Source organism: Rhincodon typus, chromosome 48 (genome assembly GCF_021869965.1).
Source record: "Rhincodon typus isolate 14 chromosome 48, sRhiTyp1.1, whole genome shotgun sequence".
Classification (NCBI taxonomy): domain Eukaryota; kingdom Metazoa; phylum Chordata; class Chondrichthyes; order Orectolobiformes; family Rhincodontidae; genus Rhincodon; species Rhincodon typus.
The window spans coordinates 4,965,499-4,972,957 of record NC_063379.1 but is presented as its reverse complement, the minus strand read 5'-3'; the positions used below and the strand labels follow the sequence as shown (position 1 = coordinate 4,972,957).

At 48.4% G+C, this 7,459-nt stretch overlaps 1 protein-coding gene and 1 non-coding gene across 2 annotated transcripts in view; both read right to left on the bottom strand.

Annotated features, from left to right (window-relative positions):
- Positions 1-7,459, bottom strand: part of LOC109925992 (ubiquitin carboxyl-terminal hydrolase 21-like) — a 49,239-nt gene that overhangs the window by 12,847 nt on the left and 28,933 nt on the right. The gene's annotated exons all lie outside the window — the stretch shown is intronic.
- trnar-ucu lies at positions 2,118-2,191 on the bottom strand. The gene has a single exon. It is a non-coding gene; the product is annotated as a tRNA-Arg (tRNA).

The following is a 7,459-nucleotide window of genomic DNA, read 5'->3' as shown; positions in this document are numbered from 1 at the left end:
CTAGGCCCGAAACGTCAGCCTCTCTGCTCCTATGATGCTGCTTGGCCTGCTGTGTTCATCCAGCCCTGCACCTTGTTGTCTCGGATTCTCCAGCATCTGCAGTTCCTACTATCTCAGCTGCAATCTAGGCTGAGCTAGTTGGAGGGGTGGATGCCTTTGATTTGATTTATTGTTGTCATGTGTTCCTAGATACAGTGAAAAGTTTTGTTTTGCGTGCAGTGCAGGCACATCAAACCATACAAAGATCATAGGGTGATGGAACGGGGCAAGGAATACAAAGTTACGGCTGCAAACAAGGTGCGCGAGAAACAAGATCAACACTAGATTTGAAGTTTGAGAGATTCATTCAGAAATCTAATAACAGGGGAAAGAAACTGTTCTTTAACCAGTTGGTACTTTTGTTTAAGCTTCTGTTTCTTTTGGACCTTGCTCCAATAACTAATGTTCCCCTTTGAGCAAGATGTCAGTCACTCTTCCTATTGTCTCTTCATCTAGATCATAGTCAAAGGTTCTTCTGTGCCACTCCTCCCTTGGCATTTAGACAAGCACGTGAAATTGCTCTAGCATTGAGGGCTATGTGATGAGTTCTGGAAAATGCAATTAGAATAGAGTCATAGATCTGTACAGCACAGGTACAGATCCTTTGGTCCAACTTGTCCATGCTAACTCGATATCCTAAATTAATCTAGTCCCATTTGCCAGCGTTTGACCCATATCCCTCTAAACCCTTCCTATCCACGTACCCATCCAGATGCCTCTTAAATGTTGTAATTGTACCAGCCTCCACCACCTTCTCTGGCAGCTCGTTCCATACACACACCACCCTCTGTGTGAAAAAAGTTGCCTCTCAGGTCCCATTTAAACCTTCACCCTCTCACCTTAAACCCATGTCCTTTAGGATTTGAACTCTCCTATCCTGGAAAAATGACCTTGGCTATTTATCCGATCCAGGCCCCCCACGATTTTATGAACCTCTATAAGGTCTTCCCTTAGCCTCTATTAGGCCAGGGGAAAAGAAAACGTCCTAGTCTATTCAGCCTCTCCCTGTAGCTCAAACCCTCAATCCCTGACAACTCCCTTGTAAATCTTTACTGAACACTTTCAAGTTGAACAACAGCCTTCCTATAGCAGGGGGACATCTTTCAGAACAACAGATCAGGGGCCATGTCTGACTTCTCAAGTCTAAAGGCCATATTTCTTTTTGTATTTTTGCCTGTGGACGGAAATGGGAGAAGGACTGTTTTAAATCCAAGGATTGTGGAAAGGATTACGATGCTTTTTAAAAGCAAGTTACTTACACTCGTTGTAAGCGAATAGGTAGATGTTTGATGGCCGGCATGGATAAGATGGGCTGAAGGGTCTTGTTCTGTGCTGTAAAACTCTATGACTCTATCTTTCTAAGTTCCCAGGAGTTGGAACAATCCCTCCTATATTGGGTTTGCGATTTTACTTAACTCTGGCCCCAGAGGCTTGAGGAGACACGATTCAGCACCAAGGACAGCGCTTGCAGCTGGCCTCTCCTTTCAGAACCGTGGACAGCGCTCCCACCTCCAAGCACGTCCTGTCCAGGGCTAGGGCACCGCTCACAAGGCGATGGAGAGTAGCCTGGGATATGTTTGCTTGCATTAAAAAAAAACTCACAAACTTTCCTTCTATTTTCATGTGGCCGCCTTCCTCGATGTGCAAAGACACGGAGGGAGGACAAATGCAGGCACCTCCTCTTTGACATTGCAAATATTAAACATGGGAAAGTAGAAGCGGCCCTTGAACCTGATCCCGGATTCAATCTGATCATCTAGCTCAGTCCCCCTGTTCTGGCTTTGTCCCCATAGCCTTTGATCCCTTCAGCACTGGGAACTATATCTAAGTGTTATTGAAACCATTTGAATTGCATTTTGTATGTCAACAAACTGCATTCGGGTTTGACGAATAGCCAGTGATTGTAGGAAACCAGATTGTAGGAAAAGTGCGCATTGCAAAGGGACAGAAATGTAAAAAAAAACAGAACACATTTTGATGCTGATTTGGAAGAAGGTGGAATATTTAACAAGGGAGATTTTCATTGCGTTGTGAGAAAAGGAAGGAGGAAGGGGGGAAAAAATTTAACCGCACATGACCATCTCTGCCGGGACTCGAACCCGGACCCTCTGGATTAGAAGTCCAGCGCGCTGATCCATTGCGCCACAGAGACTGACCCGCTTTTCCTGCCCCCTCTATTGCCAGATTACAGAGTGAATTCATCTCTGCGAGCGTGTGTGATTGGGACGTGAGTCTGCACAGACAGAAGGTGGGGAAGCTCTGCAAAATCCGGATCTGGATTACATGCCAGCTTGGAGCTGGATGTGCTAAAAGCCCAAACAAGGAGAGGGGGAGGCGTGGTCTAACAGTTCAGGAATTCCTCTCAGCAAAGTATCTCCCTCTTCCCAACAGCCATCCCACATCCAGCCTATCCCTATCTTAGGAGAGACAGACCCAAGATGCTGGAATGGAAATTGCACCCGTATGGTTTTCAATGAAAGTGCTCAATCTCAATGTCAGTGATGAACCAGGAACAGGGGGAGGCCACTCGTTCCCCTAGAGCTTGCTATCCACCCTTGGCAAGCTGCTTTTGGCTCCTGCCTGCCCTCCAACTTCCTGGACCGCCCCCAACCTCTTAACACTTCAATGTTCAGCATCTCTTAACCACCATGTCAGCCATTGAAGAATGTCATATATTTCTTGAAGGACTATATATATATGGACCCTTCAATGATCCATTTTACTCAAACTCTCCTCCTTCACTGCATTGCCTCCAAATTTGCTAAAGCTTCCTTTGGATACAAGCACCAACGGGGGGCACATGGCCCCAGGTTTAGTCTCTCATCTTCTTAAAGTGAGACAACCTTATCTAACAATCCAGTCCTGAAAGTTCAACGTACCATTTACCTTCTTAATTCATGAATTATTTGCTACAAAACTAAGCAACCAGAGTCAACCTGCCTTTTTAAAAAAATTAAACAAACCCGATGGCTAACTGTCATTCATCATTAACTGGTGCCTTCTATCTGACTACGCCTCCAACAATCAGATTCTACTTGCTAACCAATCATGTCTTTCCTCCCACAGCATAAATGTTGGTTTTCCACTTTGGGATTTCTCGTGAGTCTTCCTGATGAATGCAAGATGAAAAGTTTTGTTAAAACAAGTCTCTTCATGTGCTGCTTCATCAAATATTATTAATGTATGTGGCATTGGCTTCACTCTCCATGTGAAATTGTCCTTATCCCATTGACTCCCAACCTTCCCCTCTCATTCGCTTTCTCTGGGAACTGATCATGCAACAGTCTGTGTGCAACTTAAGATATCACATTTCAACTGGGGAGGGTCTTTCCACTTCAAATCTGTTCCATCCTGAAAACCACCCCATTTCCAGCCCTCTCTGCTCACAGGGAGGCCTCCTCTACATTGGGGAGACGAAATTATGTGCCTGAGTTGCAGAACAGCTCTCATTCAGTGCAAGCATGATACCGATTTTCCTGTAGCAATTCTGATTCACCTCCCCCTTGGTTTTCACACTGACATGTCTGTCCTCCACCTGCTGACGGATTTCAAAGGAGATCAGCACTACTCCCAATGAGGCATTTCGCAGCCTTCCAGACTTGACATTGAGTCTGCCAACATCAGACAGCTAACTCCGTCTTCCATTTCAAATTTTAAACCTCTCTTTTGTCCCCAGAAAGGTCAGTCTTTATCTTGCGCTCAGGAACAAAAACAGAAGTCGCTGGAAAAGTTCAGAAGGTCTGGCAGCACCTGGAAAGAAAAATCAGAGTTGACGTTTCGGGTCCAGTGACTCTTCCTCAGAACGCAACCCTGTCACCAGGCCCGAAAGGTTCACTCCGATTTTTCTTCACAGATGTTGCCAGATCTGCTGAGTTCTTCCAGCAACTTCTGATCTTGTTTCTGATTTACAGCATCCACGGTTCTTTCAATTCTTATCTTGTTCTGGTTTGTTATTGAGACAGAAATGTCCCATATTCTGCTATTAACACCTACTCTAACTGCTGTTTTGTTTCTTCACTACAGCCATTTGTCTTTCGTGCTGTGTAATCTATGCGATCTGCTATCCAACTTTTCATTCCAACTCTTTCTACGGTATAAAATGTCTTTACAAACTTTCTCTTCAGTTCTGAAGGACAGTCATATTGGATTTGAAATATTCCCCTGTTTTAACCCCCATAAATGTCAGAATTAGTGAGTTTCTCCAGCAGTTTGTTCTCCCTCATAACATTCAAATCCTATTGCTGCTGCCCTGCCTTGTCCTTAATGCCATGTTCCATTCACTCTCCAGCCTCTGTGCTCTCTGACACCTATTTACTCAGTTTAGGCTCATTTATAAACTTGCCACCTTTATTCTCAAATCCCTCCATGGCTCCCATCCCCTTCTCATGTCTGCAAACTCCTACAGCAACAACAACCTCCCTTTTGATGTACGCCTGGAGTCGCCACACATCTCCCTATCTCTGTAACCCCCTCCAGCTCCTACACCCAATCCCTTTCTCTGAAACCTCCACCAGCCCCTACACCCCTCCCTATCTCTGTAAACTCCTCCAGCCCCTACACCCCTCCCTATCTCTGTAACCTCCTCCAGTCCCTACACCCCTCCCTATCTCTGTAAACTCCTCCAACCCCTACCCCCCTCCCTATCTCTGTAACCTCCTCCAAACCCTACACCCCTCCCTATCTCTGTAACCTCCTCCAGCTCCTACACCCCTCACTATCTCTGTAACCTCCTCCAGCTCCTACACCCCTCACTATCTCTGTAACCTCCACCAGCTCCTATACCCCATCACTATCTCTGTAAGCTCCTCCAGTCCCTACACCCCTCCCTATATCTGTAACCTCCATCCCCTAGACCCCCCCTATCTCTGTAACCTCCTCCAGGCCCAACAGTCCTCCCTACCTCTTTAACCTCCTCCAACCCCTACACCCCTCCCTATCTCTGTAACCTTTGTCACGTACTACACCCCTCCCTATCTCTGTAACCTCCTCCAAGCCCTACACTGCTCCCTATCTCTTTAACCTCCTCCAACGCCTACACCCCTCCCTATCTCTGTAAACTCCTCATGCACATACACCCCTTCCTACCTAAGTAACCTCCGCCAGCCCCGACACCCATCCCTATCTCTGTAACATCCACCAGCTCCTATATCCCTCCCTATCTCTGGAACCTCCTCCAGGTCCTACACCCCTCCCTATCTCTGTAACCTCCTCCAACCCTACACCCCTCCCTATCTCTGTAACCTCCTCCAGCCCCTACACACCGCCCTATCTCCGTAACCTCCTCCAGCTCCGACAATGCTCCCTATCTCTGTAAACCACTCCAGCCCCAACACCCGTCCCTATCTCCGTAACCTCCTCCAACCCCTACACCCCTCCCTATCTCTGTAACCTCCTCCAGTTTCTACACCCCTCCCTATCCGTGTAACCCCCTCCAGCTCCGATGCCCCCTCCCTATTTCTGAAACCTCCACCAGTCCCTACACACCTCCCTATCTCTGTAAACCCCTCCATTCCCTATACCCCTCCCTATCTCTGTAACTCCCTCCAGCCCCTACACCCCTCCCTATCTCTGTAACCTCCATACCCGACACCGCTCCCTATCTCTGTAAACTCCTCCAGCCCCAACACAACTCCCTATCTCTGTAACCTCCTCCAACCCCTACACCCCTCCCTATCTCTGCAACCCCCTCCAGTCCCTACACCCCTCCCTATCTCTGTAACCTCCTCCAGTCCCTACACCCCTCCCTATCTCTGTAAACTCCTCCAACCCCTACACCCCTCCCTATCTCTATAACCCCCTCCAGCCCCTACACCCCTCCCTATCTCTGTAACATCCACCAGCTCCTATATCCCTCCCTATCTCTGGAACCTCCTCCAGGTCCTACACGCCTCCCTATCGCTGTAACCTCCTCCAACCCCTATACCCCTCCCTATCTCTGTAACCTCCTCCAGCCCCTACACCCCCCTCCCCATCTCTGTAACCTCCTCCAGCCCCTACACCCCCCTCCCCATCTCTGTAACCTCCTCCAACCCTACACCCCTCCCTATCTCCGTAACCTCCTCCAGCTCCTACAATGCTCCCTATCTCTGTAAACCACTCCAGCCCCAACACCCGTCCCTATCTCTGTAACCGCCTCCAGCCCCTACACCACTCCCTATCTCTGTAACCTCCTCCAGCACCTATGAGTCTTCATGATCTCCTATTTCCCCCAGTTCCCATCGATCTCCCCCCGGCTCTGTGCCTTCTGCTCCTCGGGCCGCCCTGACCTCTGGGATTCTCTCCCTGAATACCACTCCCTTCTGTTTGTAACATGTTCCTTAAATGCTCCCTCCCCCCTCGACCGAGTCCATGCTCCTCAGTCCCTTCTTGTCACTGGATGTGACTCAGTCTGGATTCTGCTCGATGTTCCACTGGGGGTGGGGTGCTGAAGGGGCTATGTGAATGCACATCGTTTGTTGTTGAGTTTTCGATGAATCTGTTGTTGTAGACCAGGCTCAGTTATGACTCCAGCCCTGGTTTATTTGCTACCCGAGCAACCAGAGCTGCTCGGCAGTCTCCGAGCTCTCACGCTGCCTTCACCCTCCATTACAGTCCATCCCCTGCCCTCTCCGTTCTCTGAACATGCCACACTCGAGCAGTTTTGCAGAGGCTTCACTGTTGCCATGGTGACTGATGGGGGCAAGGCAGAAAGAGGGGAGTGTATAGACCGATGGAGAGAAAGAGAGGGAGAGACTGGCAGAGACAGGTGGTGAGAGAGGGGCAGAAAGAGGAGACAAGAGAGAGGTAGAAAGCATGAGAGAGAGAGAGAGATAAGGTGTGATTGAAACTGTGAGAGATGGAGACAGAGAGAGAGAGGGGGAAGGGGACAGAGGCAGATGGAAGAGAGATAGAGGGACAAAGAAAGAGTGAGAAAGCAGTGGGAAGTGATCAACAAAGGGAGACAGATACTGTGAGAGAGAAAGGGAATGGAGAGAGAGAGAGAGACGATGACAAGGGGAGAGAAAGTGAGTGGCAAAGGGGGGCAGACAGAGATACAAAGGGAGATAGAGAGAGAGAGACAAGGAGAGAAAGACTAGAGGAAAGAAGGACAGCGGCAGACCAAGGGACAATAGAGAGAGAAAAGGGAGATCGAGAGAGACAAAGAAGCGAGAGAGGACAAGGAGAAAGCGAAAAAGAGTGACAGAACAAGGGAGAATGGGGAGAGTGCTTTCAGTTCTGGCATAGAGATACTGGACTCAAAATGTTTACTGTTTCTCTCTCCATGGGTGCTGCCAGATCTGCTAAGTTTCTGAAGCACTTTGTTTTAGTTTCAGATCTGCAGTATCTGCAATTCTTTGTTTGACATTATTGAGATTGAGGCAGAGTGAGGGAGAGAGAGTGACGGGGAGAGAGAGTGAGAGTGACGGGGAGAGAGAGTGAG